Source organism: Lagopus muta, chromosome 5, assembly GCF_023343835.1.
Source record: "Lagopus muta isolate bLagMut1 chromosome 5, bLagMut1 primary, whole genome shotgun sequence".
Taxonomy (NCBI): domain Eukaryota; kingdom Metazoa; phylum Chordata; class Aves; order Galliformes; family Phasianidae; genus Lagopus; species Lagopus muta.
Window position 1 is genome coordinate 22,165,184 of NC_064437.1, and position 22,072 is coordinate 22,187,255.

Consider the following 22,072-nt stretch of genomic DNA (forward strand, 5'->3'; position numbering starts at 1 on the left):
CTATTCAAAATCTGTTAAAACAATCTGTAAAATTATATCAAATAAGTGTTTCCATGTAGTACAGACAGAAAAAGTCTTACAGACCTTCTGCAGTGGAGACATAATTCCCATTAACTTGCATAGCATGAGCTGATTAAAAAGTCAGAACCACGCACCTAACAGTACAAAGCTAAGGCTTCCACCATTAAAATTAACCAAGAAAAGGATATCTCTTCAAATCTTTCTAGTAAGGCCAGATTCCGACTTCTTTACAAAGAGCAATATATTAATTTCTGAACGAATAATGCTAATCTCAATGGGAATATCACTTCAGGCGTTCTCCATTTAAATAAAATCACAGAGAAACCATGAAGCATTTCCCCAGAAACCTGATCTCAGCCAAATCCACTGTACATAGCCTGTACCACAGACTAGATATCAAATACTGCATGAAGGATCCATAGAAGAAAAATTATCTCCTAGGAGCGTCATTATTATGGTAGTTAATATAAACACTAATTCAAGAGTATTAGAACCCGGAAGGCAACATTTTACAATTTCTCTTATGTTTAGATGAGAATTAAAATAATTAGAACAACATAGCTTTCTTTTGAAGGAGAAAGATGCTTGTATGTCAGTAAACAGAAACATGTACTACATGATGAGCGTTCCTTAAAACTCAGAGGAAGAAAATAGCTCCTCAGAGCCATGGAGCAGTCCACTACAAGTGAAAACACTGGGAAATAAAACAGAACACTGAGATGGTTTAGAGTTGGGGCTACACAGATCTTAAGACTCCGATATTTCATAAATGCTTTTTCTTTTGGTAAGTAATAACGTGTCAAGATTTTATCTGTATTATAGAACCTGTCACTGTTTTTCAAGTAGGAAAGTTTGATATGGTCCTCGTTTTTCTTCTGGGAAAAAAAAAGCATTTATGTATGAAAAGTTGCTTTGCGCTTCGCCATCATATATGCTATTAAAATAGGCTGTAGAAATATATATATATATTTCTACATATTTCTACATATATATATATATTTTTAAATTTATGTCTGCCAGTGAATCCTCTGGAGAAGACAATATCTCCAGTGGATAATCTAAACCAAGGACAAATATTAAGTAAACATGCAGTGTACTTAACTGGTACAGTTCAAGTAGTAAACTTATATCACATCTTGTTGGATTTCAGTGATGACAAGCCTTAGCCACAAGGATGCTTAAAAATCCAAAATGAATTTGATGGAATTTTACCTAAAGTAATGGAAAATTACATAGCTTGAGAACTGATCTGTATGATTGCTTTTTTTTTTTTTTTTTTTTTTCTTGTCGTGTACTATGGAAATTGTAGGCTGAATCTGACCTGCACAAGATTAAGCTAATGTTTTGGAAATTAGAGTTTTGGAAGTGGAAATGAGAATTTATGTGCACAGCAGGAAGTTATATACAGTAGGACTATTTTGTAATTCACTTGCTGTTTCTAAGGGACACAGGTGTTTTAGATTTACCTGCCATTTTTTCCTAAAGTATAAATCTTTCAACTAGTACAATCAGTTCACAAAATGCAGATACAGATAATTTACCAGCTTCTTTCTCCTGCACAGATGAGTTGTGCTTTTTATACAAAAAATAACATTTGTCACTGTTTCCTAGAAATAAGTTTTACTTGGGAGTCTTGGTGGACAAATAGATGACAGGTCAGACTGGATATAGGCGTTATTGCTCTGCTGAAGACTTTCCAAGGCAAGTCACTTCAGGATGGGCAATAAAACAGAACTTAACTCTCACCAAATAATCAGGAAAATAAGCAGCAATGCCTATATACTTTTGCAAAGAAACCCTTAACTTTCAAAATACACAGTAAAATTGTATCATTCGCAAATAACAAGTATTTAGACTAAAACAAGAAATTTAGATAGAAGTTTTTAAAAAAAATAATAAAAAATAAGCACATAAGATGAAGAAGTTGTAAGCCAATGACTTACAGTGCTTTGGAAGCTTTCCAATCATTTCAGTGCACTATTGAACCAAATTTCTCTTCTCTCACTGAAGATAAATATTGCCAGGAAAACTGCCCTGTATCCAGTCACCTACTTGTGAAATGACAGGCTTCTGCTCTCTGCAAAGCTCTTCAACTTACTACTTCAATCTTTCATCCTTCTTATCAGTTAAAGAATTAATTGTGAATTCTTCTATCGTAAGTCAATTATTCACCATTGACTATGTATGGAAGCTATCAGAAGGAAATTTAATGAAATTGTTATAAATTTAAAGATAATGTCAGTATCTGCAGTCAAATTTTCAAAAGATCTCACAGTTCATTTAAACAGCAAACTGAAGGTTTATTATGACAAGAATTCAATAGTTATCATCATCATACTCACGGACAGAGTCCTAAATTGAGCCCAACGGTTTTTTCCCCTCTTCTACTGCACCAGTGGAAAAAACTAAAAGCTTACATCGTGTACCATCTTGTAAGAATTGAAACATACACTTTGATACTAAATCAAGACCAAAAAGCCTGTTTTTGAAAATTAGGCCACACATTTTCTTACATTTACTGAATCTAAGCTAACTTTAAGTAATGCAATCCAAGAGACAAGGGTGAGATCTTCTGTAACCCAGTAGTAGGTAGCATTTTCTGTACACTGTATTTCAAAGGACAAGCCAGATAACTGCTTCAAAGTGGTGGAAAAAGACTGGTGTCTTAGGAGATGAAGAAACACTGTCAAATGCAAGAGAAGAGCTTAAGCTCCCCATTTTCCCAAAGTATCCATGTGCAACACAACTGTGATCTGTCAACTAAAACTACATTGCAGAAGATGCTGAGCAGTCTTGGAAGACAACATGCTAAGGATTGCCCATAACAGTGTTGCTAGATCATTTCAGGCTATTTTCATAGCTGATGATCAACTTCAGCAGCTAGTGAATCACTAAAAGCTTCTTACACATCTGCATTCAGCTTTTGCTACGTGAAAAATGAATTCAGTTACTTGGAGCAGCTGACATTAAATTGCACAGAATATTTACAAATAAATTCAAAATATTATAACCTATAATTGTTAAGCAATATCTACAATTTTCTCTGTCTGACGTGATAGCACTAACATCTGAATATTCATAAAAGACTGGCACTATCACTGCACTGACTCTGAGTTTGAAAGCAATATTTTTGACCTGTCATATCTAATTTTGTCAGAAACTATCTAAAGAGAAATTTTTCAGAGGACCTTTAATAAGCATGTTGCCTCTAATAGACTTACCCACCACTTTGATATGTTACATAAAGTAAGTGGATTCTAGAAACAGAGGTCAGAATTTCAATGGAAAGTGTCTAGAGCTTCACAGCTGCACTTTAAAATGTGAGATTCTATATAGCTACAATAACTTTAGTGGACTAAATCCGTTTGCATTGGAACAGCTAAAAAAAAAAAAAAAAGAGTTTTTAAAATGTATACATGACACTACACCCAAGCCAGATGCAGGTGGAACACATCTGTTTCTCATTATCTAACTATAGAACTGAATTAGCTTGCAAAGCATGATGCCCATTTACAACACATTACTTGGCTCAATGCACATGAAATGCTCTCAGTCTACTACTAATTTGACCCATCAAAACAGAAAGCAGTACACATTCTCTCCAGAGTAACTCATGTTGTGATGTCTACCCCTATTACAGTAAGATGCACCTAGATTCCAGAAAACTTGTTTCACACTTGAATCTTCTGTCCTATTCTAGCAAAATCTGCAGTCACTACTGTATTACTTTGCGTTGCACATTGCAAATATGAAAAAAGTTGTTGATTTCAAACAAAAAAACCTCTCTCACATTTCATGTTGTCTTCTTTGGCTTTAACTAGACTTGCAGAAAGAGAGCAACTAAGTTTTCCTCCTATGCCCAATTTCAATACAAATGAAAAAACATGGCATTGAATTAAGAGAATAAAACATGAAAAAAAGCAGCAAAGCTCCCTTGCAATTTTTTCATAAGCAGAGATAAAGCGGCACAAATTATTCTGTTCGTGATAACCTAATTTACAAGAACGGGGCTCCTCATGATTACCTACTGATTTGAAGAAGTAATTACACAAAATATTCTGTTACAACAATATAGTAGTCTTTAGATATTGCGGATGATAATTGTGATGTAGTACTGTAGATGAGGAGACGTAAGGCTAGTCTGCTTAAACAAGGCAAAAGAAATAACGGAATGCCTACAGTCAGAATCAAGATGCTGCCTTTTGTTTTCTTTATCTCTTGTGCAGAGCCTTCTCGTTCATACTTGCTTTCCACGGCAATCTTTCAGACAAAAGAAGGGTTGGGAAGAAATAAACACCCCCCCAAGGACTAACAATGAACCAACAGTGGACCATCACGAGGCTAGAAGGCTAGATGACATTGAGAATTGCAGAATAAGGCTGTGTCTGGTGGGCAATCAAGGGGGGGTGGATAGGATAATGAATTTGGGAATGTAACAAATATGCAGTACATGTGAAAATATAACCTATTTACAAACGACCGACTGGACCGACGAGCATTCTTGGAGAGTTACCTTGATGCTACCCCAGTGCTGCCAATAAAGAATACCTGGCTTCACAGTACTAAAAAACAAACAAACAAGAAAACCCAACAAAACAGTAAAGTTTCTACTCACCAATTTCTTGAAATCACTATGCATGCTTTTGACTCGATTACTTCCAGGAAATTTGTTTTGCTACTCAGCGTATCCAGTTGAGAGAGAAGTCACGTGACCATAGCACAGTTTAAGATCTGGGGGAGCAAAAAAAGAAAGATTGCAGCTGGATTTCCAGAGGAATACAATGAAATGAGTTGGATCTTCCTCTATAAAACCATTAATAAAACTAGGCAAAAATCAAATGAAAAAATAATTGAGGTCTAGAACAGGTTTCATTTCCATAGAGAATAAAACTAGCAATGAGAATAATCAATGCAACACAGTCCAACACAAAGGAAAAAGAGAAAGGTATATGGAAAATAAACCTAAGCTGATTTGGGGGAAAAGAAAATGGAAAAAGAATCAAATGTAAACACTTTCAATGCCTTTACAGATGAGGTGCACAGATTTTCACACTTCCTCTCCTCTGCCAGTGCTACAGATACTATCTGAGCTAAGAGGTAGCCACTTGGAACAGTAATAAATGCAGAACCCCTAATCAGTCAGAGCTCTGATTGCCCCATATTCTCCTGGGGATTAACACAGAGAAAACCAAAGGATGCTTCCAATAGAGAACATTTAGAAATACTAAATGTAGAGAAATAAAAAAAATCTTAGGTATATCTGCTGGCTTTATGTTTGCAAAGCAGTACCTTCCAAAATTTTGGCACCTTCAACGCAGTTCCTAAAAGAAGCGACCCCCACCTGCACATACACACACACCTGGAGACTTAGGCACAGTTCTGCTGCCGCTTTCCAAGGAGATTCTCCTTGTTATTTCTGCCTTCAGTAGATTGCCAATTGCCTCCTTCTCTCATAACCAGGCACCTCCGACTTTCCTGAGCTTGGTCAGGAGCTTCCGTTGGAGGCACAAATGGTACTTCTTCCCTAGTGAAACACTGGGGCATGCCAAAACTGCAAGGACAGAGCAATAGAAATTGCTTTTGTCTGACCACTCTTACTTATGGACAAATGTAGTCTGTCATGAAGCATCTCTAACCCTGGTTACTAGAGAACATATTGGGTTACAGATGGAGAGTGTTGCCTAACACTTGTGCTGGCTAGGGTGTCTCTTCCAGGGAATTAATCCTGCAGATCAAATTAAAACAGCTTTTCAGCCCAAGTACTATCACAGTTATGGAGTACGCTGCAACAAAATCTCATCTAGCTTGCAGCAACATAGCATGACTCCCCAGGGCCTGGCTTCCTAATCTGTAACCTGGTCTTTCAGCTTGCCCCTGTCACTCACAGATCTCACCCGCTATGCATCCTGTCACAGCACAGGGAAACGTTTCATCAGTGTTGCTGTGCCATGCTGATGGCAGCTTCACAACCAGAGACAAGGCAGCAGTGAGCCCCACCATCCCTGTCTCTTAGCCGCTGAGGGAGGCAAAGCCAGGATGGCCAGGACCAGGGACCTAAGTGGGTCCCAATGTGCTTGAGCAGGCCCTGGTGTCTAACTTTATTTTCTATTTCCCTTCCTTTCCTGCAAAAATACTGCATATTTTGCTTAAACTTTCAGCTTTATATTTTTGTCGAGCTGCCTCCTGCTTGACTCTAAGCAACAGCAAGTAAATAAATAAAAATCTAGTGATGCTTCGCCTACTTTTTTTTTCCCTCTCCCCTTCCTGCCTCAAGCACTTAAAACAAATCTCTGAGGGAGCCATCAAGAGAGGTTTGCATCTGCAGTCATCTTACCATTTTGTAAATTGCACAATAAACTCTACACGCCGATGTCTGAGCCCACAAAGGGTTACCTGAGCAATTCGGAGCAAATGATTTCTCATCCTCTCTGTGAAGACAATAGCCAGAATATACACTGAATGTCATCACTTGACTGCATCCCGTGCTTTGAAAGTACAAGTGTTTCAAGCCAAGGCCTTCTATTCTACAGGTATCCTGAAACACCCATTTTACCTTCCACTTTTTCTTTGCGCAAGACACAAGAAACATGGATATAAGCAACACTGCTGCTACTGAAGGAAAAAAAAAACATAAGATTTATAATATAATCAGAATATTCATATTTAGGAAGACGCTCTTTCACAGGGGAAAATTGAAGCAGCACAGCAATGCTTGAATTCACTAGAAACAACAAATCCAAGAAAAACAAGCTACCACCTGAAATTCCCTCTGAGCCTACTAAAATTACTGAAGATTTGCAAGCAAGCTAAAATTGAGATATACTTCAGCAAAATAGAGATTTGTACATGCAAACAGGCAGATTGGATGTTTGTTTAACCATTACAAGGTTTTCCTCTTAATGGAATAAATACATCCCATAGTCACATATTAGCTTTAGAAAAGAAAAAAACTAGAAAAATTTAGAAATATATTAGAAAAATAGTGTTCATCTTTCTACAACACTGTAAAAAAAAGTCAGATCCAAGAACAACATTCAGCGTAAAGATCTTGCTATATTTTACACAAATTGATCATAAAGCTATGTGATATAACAGTGCAAGCAATTTTCTCATTCCAATTATAAAAACTTTTCAATTGTGCTGAAATGTTATAATAACTTGAGCTAACGTCTACGCTTATACGCGGTGACATTCAAATACGAAAATTTAATTTTGAAATTAAATTTCCAATACTGGATTTAAATGCATTAATACTTCTTCAAAGTCATAACTAAAAGAAAGGATATTGCCAACATTAAACAATTAAGGCCTAGAAAGGCAGGGCAATTTTCATAGTGTAAGCTGTATTTTGTACGTACAAACTTAATAACAAAGTTAAAAGCATTTTCAAGACACCTTGACACAAATTTTAAAAGGGGAATGATTTTGTTCTTGGAGTTATTTTTTTTGACACGGCTAAAGAATGCAATAGGAGGAAGGAATAAAAGGATCAGAGAAGCTTTGGTTTCTATACAAAAATACTGTGCAAATATTATTTGCATAGGCTGCAAAACTGAAAAATCAGAATTAATCTCAAAATTTGTTATGATTCACCTCCCATATCACCACTTGACAAACCATAATGTCATTCCTTCATTGGTTCTATACTATTAATTCAGAATTTCCAACAAAAAGATGTCTCTAACAGAAATTAGTACCTTTAAAATCAAAATGAGAAAAATACCCGAACTTCCTTGCAGCTATTGGACAGATCAGCACAGTGGGAAAGGTGTCACAACAAAGGTGTGATGGCAGAGGACACGCACAATAGAAATGTGCTATAAAGGAGGGGAAGATTGCTCTGTATCAGAAAATCTGCATCTGTATCAGAAAATTCCAGATTCTCAGAGGAAAGCTTCACCAAGAAGGGATCTCCAGGAAGACATCCTTCCCCAGTGGTAGTCAGCCCTCAAAAGGAGGTCTGAGAGAGGTGTAGCTAGGCTTCCCCCTTCCTGTCTCACAGCTGAATACCTTCACCCGTGCTCCCGGGGCTGACCAGGTTCTTTCCCCAGGTGCTCAATCAGTGCTTCAGGCCATGACACATCAGTTCCCATACTTTCCTTTAGAAATAATATTGCAAAATCAGAGTTAATTTTTCTGAGTCACTAAGTCTCTAAGAGAGTACCCATTCTTCAATCAGGATGGTTAAAAGTTAAGTTACACTAAAAGTGTAAATAAGTATTCTCAGTTGACACTCTTGTATCAGTACAGGAATAAATGGTACAGTAGAGTCATGAAAAGATATTTAGGTTTCTTTACATATATGAATCAGGTTAAATTTATTAAAACAATGTAATGCTGCCTGCGAAGTTCCGTGTAATTTCATTAGCTTATGAGATAATGCACTTCCTTGTCATATTTCATTAATTATTCATGACAGTATAATTTTTCCTACCTAGTTTTAAAGTCTCCTAACTTAGAGATCCAATATCAATCAAAATATTAAAATTCATTCATGTTAAAATACAAGTAAAAGACAAAAGCATGGGAAACATACTTTCAGACATTCCAGTATAAGACCTGAACCATTTGTCTTGGACTTGGTTCTTCCCAGCTTCATCTACCTTGTGATTGTCTCAATTTTTTCATCTCCAAGAACTGGAAGCATGCTTACTTTCTTTTAAGTAACATTGACAGGATAAGTTCATTGACTTGTGCGAGGAGTACATCAACATCTGAATATCAAATCTTAAGTAGCCTTGATCTTGGCTACTGGCATTTAATAAACAAGGTTATTTGTGCCGTTAAGGGAAAAAAGGAAGTCTCAAAATCTAGGCGTGTAATAAAAAGAATTCCAGCTGAAGAAAACCTGGAAACTGCTACTTTACCTAAGAAAAGCAAGACAGTCTTAGAGGTGAATTAAAAATTGATTTTCAATTTCAAAATGCCTAATTTTAAAATAATTGTTCCTTCAATGCATATCCAAGCTGACTTCAACAAAGCTCAGGTAAGAACAGGAAGTGACAGTAACCATGAAATGACTACATGAATTTAATTTAACGGTGCGGTCATTCTTCCTCAGGCTAGGAAAATTGTATAATGACTCTGGAAAAGCTGAACATCTTGGCTATGAAAACGAAAAAAATCTTATTTTTCTGTCTTTAAAAATCAGAGGAAAAGTCTAGACTGCTGTGTCTGATAAATATTCAATCATAATTATAAATGTGTGTCAGTACACAGAAGTAATATCCAAGCCAGGAAGACTGTAGAGTAGCCAGTGCTTTCAGAAGGCAAAGCTCTTTGTCCATCTCGCTACGAACTTAAAATTCTTAAGATCTAGAGCCTTTTTAGAATTTCGTACTTATAGAATTTTGTTACTAAAATGGAAACCATTCATTTACACTAAAAGAAAATGAAACAGGTTCAGGCTTTTGGCAGGAACAGCGAAAATGAATTTTTGTTATATCTTCTAACTAGAAGATATGAGAACTTGAATCAAGTCTATCTATAAAACCTTGGCTCCCACTTCACTTTGTTTCACTTCAAAATATGAAGCTTCCAGAATTTATGAATAGAATTATGAAGTTACTTTCCCACATTGCTTGAGTCTCTTGTGCCTTTCCTTGATTTTTATTTCCTACAGATCTTTCTTAACAAAATAGTCAGTAGTGGTCAACATTAATCTTTGAAGAAGCTTGACACAAACAGGATTATGAGAATCAACACTGTATTTCTTTTGAAACTATTTTTAGTCTCATTGTATATTGGAGATAAGCCTATTTTGGAATGTCAGTTCCCAAATTTCAAGAGAAGTTGTCACAGGAAACTACATTAGAGAACTAGAGTGTCGTGTGCTGCCAGCATAATTCAGACCAGGCTACAGGTTCCACTTAACAAGATGACTATAAATTGATAATTGCTTAATTAGGAAAACTATCCTGAAAATGACACAATCTGATGACAATATTTGGGAAAGGATCACATCTCCTCGGTATTTCATGGTATCGCCTCTCTTGTTCCGCTTCCTAATGTAGCATATGTGGGATATCGGCTTAAAGGAGCTAAAAGTGTGGATGCTATTTGGACTGTTACATTCTTAACAGTATATCTCTGTGCAATGTGTAAAGTTTTGTTTTTTTTTTATTATTTCCAAACTCTTGGAGCAAGAGCACAGCATAAGTTCAGTTAACCCTTATACAAGCAAATCAAACAGCAGTCCACTGTGACTCCATATGCACACGTTGCCTAGTGTACACACAGATTTCTGGCTAGAATTAGATCAACATTTGTTACCACATCTTAAAAAAATCTTAATACTTGTTGGCCTGCTGTCTTCTCTGTGTACTATAATTATAGTGACTTGTATTAGCTATTTTTAATTACGTGTAACATAGCAATGCACAACAGTCAAATATTTATGGAAAGGACAAGTAAAACCTGAATGCTCAATGGATTTTAAAACAAAGAAAAGGTTTAAGATTTGACTTAGCATATAGTATTTCCATACATAACTTCCTTCCATTATATTTAATGAAAAAACTAACTGCTCTTTCAGTCTAATCAATATAGAACTACATCTAGAAAATAAACTTGTATTAGTGTTGTGGAAACATGATCACTTAATAATCTGGCTGGCAGAGTTCAGAAATGAATTTTCTGTAAATATGACTGAAATATGCAGGTGGAGTAACTGAAATAGCAGACAATTTGGAGTTTCAGCTGTTTGAGCATGAAACTCAGATGTGTGTGATTGCTAATGTCTGTATTTCCATACCTGTGCCATAATTCCCCTTAGCTTCCTCTCTTATTCCAGCGAATATTAGCATTAGAAGAAAATTCAGAATCATCCATACTATTGGAAACGTTGGAAATACGTACTAAGAGTAGATGTTAAGTTCTAGCACAGTTCTAGTGAAAAATCAACCAAGTGTACATTTAAGTTCAATTTGACATCAGTCATAAAGCTCAGTGCATAAAGTTAAGCATATACTTTAAGTAAGTTAAGCACTCTACTTAACAAAATAGTTAAATGGAAAACAGCAAAAAATTATACTGAAAAGTCAACTATGAGCCTGCAAGACTCAGTAAATAGATTATTCAGGAATCAGCATAGACCTAATTTTAATATTTACACTAATAATAATACCAAAAAAGGTGGTTGGACTTTTTAGGCATTATCAATACAGAGGATCAGAAAAACAAGGGGAACTCAAATATATATGGAATATAGAAAATGGAATAAAATGTCATTAATACAGAATGCAATACTATGCACTTAGAGACTGATAAAATTTCTGTAAAAAAAAAAAAAAAACAACAATGCTCATCTGCAGCAAATCACTGATATTACTCTGTCACTGCATGTCTATGAATCATCAGTGAGCATCTGCTTTGGAAAAGGATATTGAATCGATTTGAAAAAGTATTTCTGGAAAAGGCAAGGGAGATCAATACTCTTGTATAAGGCATAGGTGAGATATTGTCCAGATATTAAATCTGAATGTCAGAAATATTATTTGAATCTCCAGTGCTCAAAAATACTGCTTCAAGTTAGAATACATATACAGAATAGCAATTGCAGTGAGCACAGGACTGGATTATGACTTCACAAATGATATCAAAGTAGTATGGTTTGTAGAGTTAAGTAAATCTAAGACTGATGTTTTGATAATAGATATGTTTCTGTATGAAGAAGCGAGATAATAGCAAACGTGAGCTTGAAAGAGCTAGAAAGTGTAAATAACAGGGTTTACATCACTAGGAAAGGAAAAATCAACTGAAACATCGAGACAGAATTAAATGAGAAGCTACCAGAGATATAAAATTCTGAAACTGCTCTCTAACATTAAGAGCAGTTTACATTTCTGAATAGGTTACATAAAGGTGGTCAGGGAGTATCTTTAATCAAAGGAAATCTTTATAAACTGTTAGAAAAACTGGGAGTGACCATTTCTTGATTTCATCTCTGTCCTTTTTTTCTGTTATCAGCCAAGTACATACAGTACAAGTTCACATTCAGTTTTCACCTTCCCCCCCAAAAAAAAACCAGCATAAACCTGTGGCAAAATACAGCATAAATACAATTCTTTTTCAAATTCCAGGAGTCAGAATTAACCAGTAATTTATTCATTATACCTTTTCCTCTAACTGTGTTTTCAAAAAGTAACACAAGCTATTAATTTTACAGAGTCTTTGAAATATAAAACTATAAACTGGGTTAGAACATAATAACTCTATGGTGTTTCTCCTCACAGAGACCATCATGTTTTAGAATTATACCTGTAGTTGATATTCTTGCATTTTTCTTAAGCTATTATCCAACAGAGTCATAGCAAAACATCTTGGATCTTCTATCTCAAATACTGCCTTCCTGCTCTTTGCAGACTTCTCAGCCTCTCTCAAAGATCAGTCATCCTCTTCTGAAGTGGCTCTTCCCACTGCACTCCTTTTCCCACTGTGCACCCCCCATGCTTTGGCTTTTTGGGTGTTTTCTGTTCTAGGCATTTCTTCATATGCTGCTGGGGATAAACTTGGGTGCTGCATATTTCAAGAAGGCCATCACATAAGAAGAAGTAAATGCAAAGTAATCATATTTGTTTAACAATGATTAACAAATAGCCTCCAACAGCAAAAGGTCTGTAATATTCCCCCTTATTAGGGCTGCAGGATGTAAATCACTGGAATGCACACTTCACTAGGCAATACAAGGTAAAATGCAGAGTAACAAAAAACACCTACTGAGGACTGAGTGGCAGATGTTCTGGCAAGAGAGACAGAATTTAACTAAAATGCTTATCCAAAAACTGCCTCAAATCTAACATTAACAAAGTTATTCACTGGAAGTTTTGCTGATTTTCAATGTGTGTAGAAATGCATTCTCTATTGTACTTATTCTACAGTGAAAGCATAAAAACATATAGATCTAACATCTGTGTCAATTTATTAGTGTATCCCAAGCAGTGAACTAAACAGTAATTAGCACTGGACTAATACCGTGATGTGATTTAAATCATTCTTTTACAGTAATGAAGACTCCCAAAAAAGTCTTAATGCCAGCTTATAAAACATCTTATGGGCTGAATTTTATCGGGGAACATAAAATACTCTTCTTAATATTTTCCATTCTAATCCATTAGTTGATCATTCATAACCTAGATTTCTGTCAGCGTACTGAGTCACAGACATTTCACAAAAGGAATTTATTTCATTTCACTGGTCATTGCTATATTGGCACAGTGTATGCCCATTTAAAATAGACTGTGATCTATTACAAAAAAAAAAAAAAAAAAAAAAAAAAAAATCACACACAAACTCTCGCTCCTTTAACCATTTTGGGTCCTGCTCTAGGGTGCAGTGAAGTAGAGTCTGAAATCAAAGTAAACTCAACCAAAAAGTCTGAAATGGATATGTAAACAAAAATCTAAGATAAAATACAAAAACAAAAAAAATCAAAAACATATAGCATGATTTGATGCATGCATTTCATCAGTTTCCATCTGATGGTTTATAGTTTAGGGATTTCCTAAATTTGATTTAGCCTTCCTCATTGCACTTGACAGTTCTTCATAAATATTCTTTGAAGTAATGAATTGCTTTGAAACCATTTTTTTTTTTTTAAACACACCACAAAGAGCCCATGATATTGACTTCCAATATTAAAGTTTTTGTTTGTTTCTTCTAAACTTTCTACCTCAAAGTTTCATAGTTTAATTGAAAGTATCTTTGTTCCTTTTTTTTTTTCCCCTAAAAAAAAAAAAAGGTTGAATAATAGTAATACTGAATGATTTTTAATAATGTCACTCAAATTTATTTTATTCACTTCACCAATCAGAAAAGTCTATTCTGCTCAGTCTCTTCCCATACAAAATGCCATCCTGTTTTCCCGGTTATCCTTGCATTCCACATTTTTTCCATTTTTATTATATTATATAAATTATATTATATATTATTGTATTATATCATATATAATATTATTACTACATTATTCTATTTATTATATTATTATATTGAAAGTATCACACCATAAAGACACATTTTGTTTTATTTTCCACTTTTACCTCTGTAATTTTAATGTTTGTAACATCTCCGATCACCACTAAGGACTGAAGTGTTGCTTTCTAACAAATATTCTTTTTTGAGTGTTAATTTATATCCACTGCAAGGAATGACAACAGTGCAACCATGCATGCATGCATGCAAACATTTTTAATGTTTGATATTTATCAACTCCGGTGGTGATCCTCATCTGACATACTACTGGCTTAGCTTCTCAGCACCCAAGATCATTCTGCAGCTTGTGGTAGTGCTATTGGTTTTAACTTTTCTGTATCAGCAAGTTCTCTTACTGCTCTACTCACCTATTTCACACATGAACAGCCATGACCTCAGATCCTCAGTGGTGTTCTCCAATTGTAAAATACTGGGAATTTACTCCTTCTCTCTCTTAAACAATAGATAATTTATAAGATGACTTTGCCTCCTAATCTATTTTAAAATTTAAGAAAATCTGCTAAAGACCCTGTAAACGTCACTTTGAACATTCAAATTGAGATCATTGTCATCCATATGCTTACTGTATTTCTCTTATGTAGTGCTTTTTGAATAACTGAGATTCGGTAGTTACAGTGACAACTTCTACAAAAGTTGTGCTATTTATTTCCCTATGGAAACACAGAAATTTAAGATGGAGTACGTTTTAATTATGTCTAGGCGCTTTCAGAAAATTCATGATGTTCACCATTAGAGTATGAAGAAACTATTATGCTGATCTTTCCCGTTAGCTTAATGTGACTAAACTCTCAATGAGCATCTTAATCAGAGATCTTTATGAAATAGAATCTTTTACATATTAGAAGCAGGCTTTTGGTTCATAAGACAATTATACTGAGCTTATTTTTACCACAGTCTACAAAGAAGATAATCCCTCTTATTAATGGTTCAAATATCAAATGCAGTAGACAGGTTTAATGGAATTATTTTTTAATCTTTTCACTGTCACCACAAGTGCCACCTGACATTAATCCCCTAGCACTAGTAATAAGATTAAATGAGAACTTTTACCTTTGGCATTGTATGATACACAAAAGCACAGCAAGAAACTTCATCACTGGCTTGAAAAAAAAAATAAAAAGAATCAGTGAGTTGTATATCAGTGTATACATTTCCAGCATGAAAATATGTAGGAATAGAAAAAAAAATGATTTTGCTTATTATCTACTGATATATTACAGAAAAAAAAAAAATACTCTATCTAGTTTAGGAAGAATTCTTTAACAGCTGGAAGCACCAAGCAAACAGGAAAGAAATCTAAATAAATACAAATAGTATAAACAAGAATATAAAATCTTAACGAGTGCTAGAAAAGTATCAATCAGCAACAAAGAAGAACATCTTAAAATCAGAAGACAGAGATAAACTGGGAACTGCAAAAAAATCTAGATGAGTCCTACCGTATTAGAAAAAATGCTAATAGAAATATCTTCTTCAGTTTTATACAGAAACAGAGAAACGAACAGCTAGAAACTAAGAAAAGAGGATGAGTTAGAAATAAAAAAAAAAAACAATCTAGATTTGCCCTAAAACCAAGTAATTCAAGTCTCAGTTTTCAAGATAGAAGGGTTAAGCACAAAGAGGAAAAAAAAAAAAAAAAAAAAAAGTAAAAAGTACAAAATAATTCAGCATATTTAATCATACAATAAGTATAATCTCAAACTAACAAAATTTTCCAGTCGACACTGGTACCATATTGGTAGAAAACAGGAAATATGTCATTTTAAGAACAGGTGATGTAGTTAATCTTCAGGTTCAGCTAGGCCATAAACAATAAGTAAAATAACAGAAAGAAAAAAAAAGAGGCTGATTAGAGAGCTGAAGCACAAACAATATAAACCAAAAAAATCAGTTTCCAAAGACAGATGCCATTTCAGTTTGACTAACTAGACTTCTGCCTGGCTGTCAAGAGTGCATAATTACTATAGTTCAAGTTTACATAGGCCTTTTAAACCAGCCTAAAACACATTCTGAAGAAAAGATAATTAAGAAGCTTCTGAAGGGTCAGGACATTGGGACAGAGGGGGACATTTCTAAGTAAATTACTCAATCATTTATTAAATACTTTCAGCGATAAAGGTAACAAAAATTTGCTTATAAGATTTGCTGACTGAGACATAGGAGGGTTTAATGAATCACGATATTTTTACTTGAATGACTGAGAAAATATTAGAAATGGAACTAAATCAGTGCAAAATGCAAGACCATATCCTTGGAACAACAAAAATGCCTACAGGAAGTTAACAACCTTGGTAGGAAACACTGAGGAAGGCAAATACATTCTTTCTCTGACAAGATGACAGTGTCAATGCAGTCTCTATCACTTCTTTCAGACAATGAATACAGAGATACATAGAAAATACCCTTTTTTAAAAATCTCAGATGACACTTCATTTGGGGACTCACACCTCTTTTTTATTACCACTGTCAAAGATTATGAATTCAGACAGGAACATGGGACAGGCAGGAAGATTCTTATGAGAGAGGGCTTTACTTGTTTAAACCAGCAAAGTAAACGCTAAAAAAAGAAAAGCTGCTCATCAAGTTGGGTAAATGTTAGGAGAATTAGCTCTATAAAACAAGGGACTACTCTCACTCACTGGAGAGAAGCACTTATGAAATTTGGGTCCTAAACTGAGACTTAAATTAGTTTGTCATTTCTACACAAAGCCAGAACACAAAAGGCATCCATTATTTTTCCCAGATTGTCAAGTATTTACAATTCAGCACCAAACAAGACTCCCAGCGCACTGAATGTGAACTAGATCATTAAGGAAAACTAGCCCCATATGTGAGTACAAGTTGCCTGAAAACGGTCTTAAATTAGACTAGGAACAATACTAAAATTCAATTTGCCTCAATTTGTTCTCAAAATTTAACCCTGATAGTACTCCATGTCCCACAGTCCGCACTTCAGATAAAATGAGAGGGAAATCTTGTTTTGAAGTTACTTTTCACTTGTGTCCTAAATTATTGAACTCCTTCAGAAACTGCATTTTCTAATTTTGGAACAGGTACTTAAGGGCATGTACAGCAGTCAGCAGGCAGCCTAGAGGCTATTGGAGGCTCATTTTAATTGCTTGTCAACTTAATCCAATTAACGTATATCATAAAGTTTAGCTATCAGAATGAAAACTTGGTTTAACCAATATTCATAGTCAGTAAACTGTACAGAACCCCTCCCAAATATTTAAGATGTTTACTGTTACTTGTTAAGATGTTACTTAATTTTAAGGCTACATGAGAATTCTATTAATGATTTCAATATTTTCAGCTGTCAAGAAACTCTGATCATCTTTCGCTATTCAGTTAAATGAATTGTTATACTTTTGTGTTTTCTGTTCCGTGCAGAGTTAGGTTTCTGATGACTTTCTTTATAAGCTATGAGACAACAGCCATTTTCTTTCACCCATAGCACGAGGGAGGTTTACTTTTGGGAAAATTTGACTTTTTATTTGCTATTTTGTTTCTTGACCTTTACTTATCTAAATTAAAATATAATTAAAAACGTAACAGTAAAAAATGTTTTAAAAAAATTGTACAAACCTATTCTTCTTTACTTTTTGCTAATGATGCAATAGCTTCAAATCTTCTATGAACTGAGTGTATTTTCTTTGCGTAACAATGGTGTCAGCGAAAGCAAGGTGTGGAATTTATGTCACTTTGAAGTTTTAGTATCCTTATTTCTTGCAGAAAATGTAAAGTTTTCGTAAAGCTGGAAGTGATGTAGAAGAGGAAACAATCTATTTCTTAAGAGTAAAACAGTTTCCTTCCCACGTGGATTTTACTTACTTCTTGCTTTGCTTTTGACTGAAACATCTTCACGAATTAATGTAACATTTCATCATCTATTCTATCACCAGGGTAGGCCTTCTCTAATAGAATCTGTGGATGTTTTCCACAGAGGCCCGCTTGTTTATGAATTATGCACCCTAAGATAAACTATCAGTTCACAAGTGTTTTCTGAAAATCTGCCACAATGGAACTTCAAGTAAAAATGTTGCTTTTGGGCTTTGCTGCTATATGTGAACATGAAGGCTATTTGATTAAAATGTTTGAAATATATGTATTATTTCATAATTATATTCTTAGAAATAAGATCAAAACAAAAGAAAAAAAAATCAGACAGCTGGGTGTTTTCTCTCTACTAGTCAATGGGCTATGACTTCAAAGTGCACCTTGAGGCTTAAGATCAGTATTCATCAATTAAAGAACAATCACTGTACTGGAATATTAATTGCAAATTTGTTGACATCCATTAAACGACTATTTATCCCACATGCAGAGCAGAAAATACTCATTTCAATCCCTAGAGTTTCCTTCAAAGTCACCTCAAAAATCCATCTTTTGGAATGAAGTGCTGTTACAAAGACTATTCTCCTAGTTTAAACAATCTCTAAGCTACAACCACGCAGAGCACACATTGCATTTTGTCTGACTTCTTTTGCTAAATAATGCTGAATTACATTCAGAAGAGGGAGATGCATAAGAGTTATCCAATTTCTAAAAGTAATAAAACATTTAAAACTTCCCTATTTATTATTGCTGTGAATAAACTGTCCGCTAAAATATAGATGAATGTCAAAGAAAAACTGATTCATAAGAAAAAAGAGATTCTTAAGAATCCTCCAGACTCTTCTAAATTTCTCTACCAAGTTTGAAAGTAAATGAAGAATTACTGAAAGGAATAAGTGATAGAGCAACAGTGTACCCACTGCTTGAAAGGAGCTAAGACCAGAAACAGAAGGTTTGGCTTTACACACACACACACACACACACACACACACACACACACACACACACACACAAAAAAAAAAAAGTCAGTGCACTTTTTCATGGCCCTAATCAGGAAAGCTGCTGTACATGATTTACAGAAAAGCGTTTTGACTCTGGCAGACTAAATAAGAATAACCATATATATTTCAGCTCTCTAAACCAAGCTACAAGTATATTTCACTACGTTCAATTAACATTATCATACTTCCCCCCCCCCCCCCCTTACCCCCTCCCCATAATAGCCTTACAATTTTATGTTGCCCACAGGATAGATTCTATCCCACTTTATTCTGAAGGAGATCAGAAGGAGAATCCTCTCCGCTAGGAGAGGAATAAAAACATGGAAATTCTCCAGGGAAGGAAAACAATATATAATCTTGTCATAGGACATTTTATCAAAGTTATTTTCATATAACATGGCAGATGTCAAAAAAGAGTAAACAAAGTATGTGTCTAAATTACAGATTGCTCCCAACCAAAGCCTTGTTGCTTTTAGAATTAAAAGTGATCTGTCCATACATATGTTAGTACTCTGGTTACCTTGATGCTTGCAGGCTCTTGCTCACGTTCTGCTATGTGCCAAACAAAAAAAAAAAAAAAAAAAAAAAATTCATTGAACACCTGCTACTGAAAAACGATTCCCAAATTAATACTCAAATCTTATCAGAGATCCTAATGGCAAAAAACATCATTGCCTCTGCAGTATTTTTAGATCCTATATTAGTTATGGGATCTATTAAGAGCAGATTTCTACCTTATGCACATACTACCATTCTCTTAGAAAAGGAATAACAACCAGGTTCCAGAACCCTGAACTCACTTTCAATACAAAATGATCATTACAGCAATACATTGATGTTACTCTCAGCTAGAAAGATTGAACCAAGTAGCGTAGAAATATGTAAAATAAAAACTATCTTTTGTTTATTTTCAGACAGCCTGTTTCAGCCAACAGAAGATGAGTTAGGATTCTTACATGGATTTGTTGTCTGAAATCAAACCCTTCATCAAGACCCTTATCCTTAGGTTGTTTTTCTTTACCCAACCTAGGATGTGCAAGGACAAGCACTTTGTGTTCCTGCTTCATGAACTACTAACTCACCTTTAAGAATCCCTTCTCCGCTATAGTTTCTTGTTTTCATAACTAATATTGAGACGACCACATTTTTTTTTCCCTTTTTTTTTTTTTTTTTTTTTTTTTTTTTTTTTAAATTTCTCATAAAAATACTATATGGTTTTATAACCCAGTCAATTCACAGCCTAGGAATTGGCCCAGACCAGGCACTACTGTGGAGGAAGCACTGGTTATAACAAGCAAATTAAGTTCATTAAAAAAAAAAAAAAAGTTTTCATTTCAGAAGAGGTTTTTTATAAAGACAGTAGCTAAGTATCAACACTGTCATCTAGGACCTAGACTTGTTGAAATTGGAAAACATGCTTTCTAAACATGACTTTAAATAAATTTATTTCATTATTATAGGAAGATCTATTAGTAAAGAATATTTTCATTGAAAGTGTGCTGACAGAAGTATAAAAATTTTAAAAATAGCCTATCAGCAAGTATTCACTAGATATTTTCAGGTGCCTTAGTTTATTCTCTGTGCCAGAAGAATGTGGGTTCCTGGAGGACACAGGAAATAATTATTCATTAAACTTTTCATTCAAATACTAGAGAAGACCTGCTGGAGAGCAGTACAAATAGAATTCCTTTTATCCTGGTATGAAGCATCTGGGCTCTTTGGCATGCTTGTAGGTCAGAACTCAACAAGCCAAAAGCAATGCAATTAAAAGCAATAAAGGAAAAGTAGCAACGTAGATTACATCATCAAAAGCTAACGTTGGGCAGTTTGTTTCCAGAAATAACAGGTACGCATTTTTTCCCTGTCTGAAATGGCTTAAGAAATATTTATTAGAATTTAAAAATAGAAGTCCAATGAATGTAAAAGAAATGATCACTGGGAACTTAAAAATAGGGTTTACCAATTTGGATCTCGTCTGATCCAAAAACAGCCTCACATGGTGAGCCCAACAAACATACTGGTGGGAAATGGATAAGTAGTCACTTGGGCTTCATTTTGTTCCAGCATTAGGGTGCAAAGTACAGTAAGCGTATAAATCTAGACTTAAAGTTCTGACATCAAACATACAGTCAATCTTAAATATAAAAGTAACAGAAGCTGTATCAAGTGTCCCAAGCTACAAGATCAAGTCTTACCATTCTAGAAAAAGTAAATTCTGGGATCTAAGAGCTAATCAGGTACTGAGTTTGAAAAACGCAAAGTAGCAATAATTAAGATAGTAAGCAGGACTAAAACCATGCTTATATGTCTCAAAACATGTCTTACTAAACATGTAATAAATAAATGGAGGTGAAAATCAGACTTGGCACAGCTTGAAATGCTGTCAGCTGTACAAGTACGCAGTAGAGAAACAAGGGGAATAGATTATTATCTTGTGACAAAAAAGAATCCTCAATCCAATTTAATTCAAAAGTGATGTAGTAGACCAGTCAAAGAGAACCTAAGAGGATTTTCAGTGCAATTACTATACAAGACGTGGATAAACAGAAGCTTTCTAGAAGGAGCTCACACAATATTCCTACTGTGTTTTAAAGTCCACACCTGGTTTTTCTAAGTTATCCAACTGCTTTCACAACAAATACAGATATCTACCTGGAAATCTTTGAGTGATTTTTGTTCATCTCCATCATATCTGATTGTGCATAACAATTACTCTGCTGCCTATTTTCTTTAGTATTTTCTATTCATTACTAAAAAATCTTGAGCAATAGTACATTCAGCCTTAGATCTTGAAATGAACATATAAGGTTTTTGCTGGTTTGTTTGTTTTTTTAAATATCTTCTATATGCATAAAAATGGAATGTATAAAAAATACACACTGTTTCTAAAAGGAGTATATAAAACAAAGTTTGTATAGGCATTTCTCTGCTTATGATCTTAGTTTAATGAGAGTAATACTTGACCGTGCATTTAAACCATCAGCTGACTTTATCTTTCTAAAAAAAGCATTAGGATTTCATGTTGTTGGGCAACGATCATTCTGATTTTGAGGCAAGAGCATTATGTTAGTATGACTTTTAGGAAAGTATGTCAATTCTTTCTATTGATATACTCCTCAAAAAAAAAAAAAACAAACAAGACAACTGCTTTGCAGAACATTTGAATTTAGCTGGGAAATTAGAATATAACCTTGTTCCGAAAGAATAGTCCTGTGAAAAAAGTTTTT

General features: G+C 34.6%; 1 long non-coding RNA gene across 4 annotated transcripts in view; it reads right to left on the reverse strand.

The window, feature by feature from the left end:
- Positions 1-2,014: 2,014 nt before the first annotated feature.
- Positions 2,015-22,072, reverse strand: part of LOC125694141 (uncharacterized) — a 35,031-nt gene continuing 14,973 nt past the window's right edge. Inside the window, exons 2-4 of one of the 4 annotated variants that reach the window (XR_007377424.1) lie at positions 15,061-15,106; positions 4,637-4,752; positions 2,015-3,400 (exon numbers count right to left, since the gene is read on the reverse strand). This is a non-coding gene — a long non-coding RNA (uncharacterized LOC125694141). Of the gene's footprint in view, positions 3,401-4,636; positions 4,753-10,180; positions 12,538-15,060; positions 15,111-22,072 lie in introns of those variants that run through there. The other 3 variants (XR_007377421.1, XR_007377422.1, XR_007377423.1) reach the window with 3 other exon arrangements.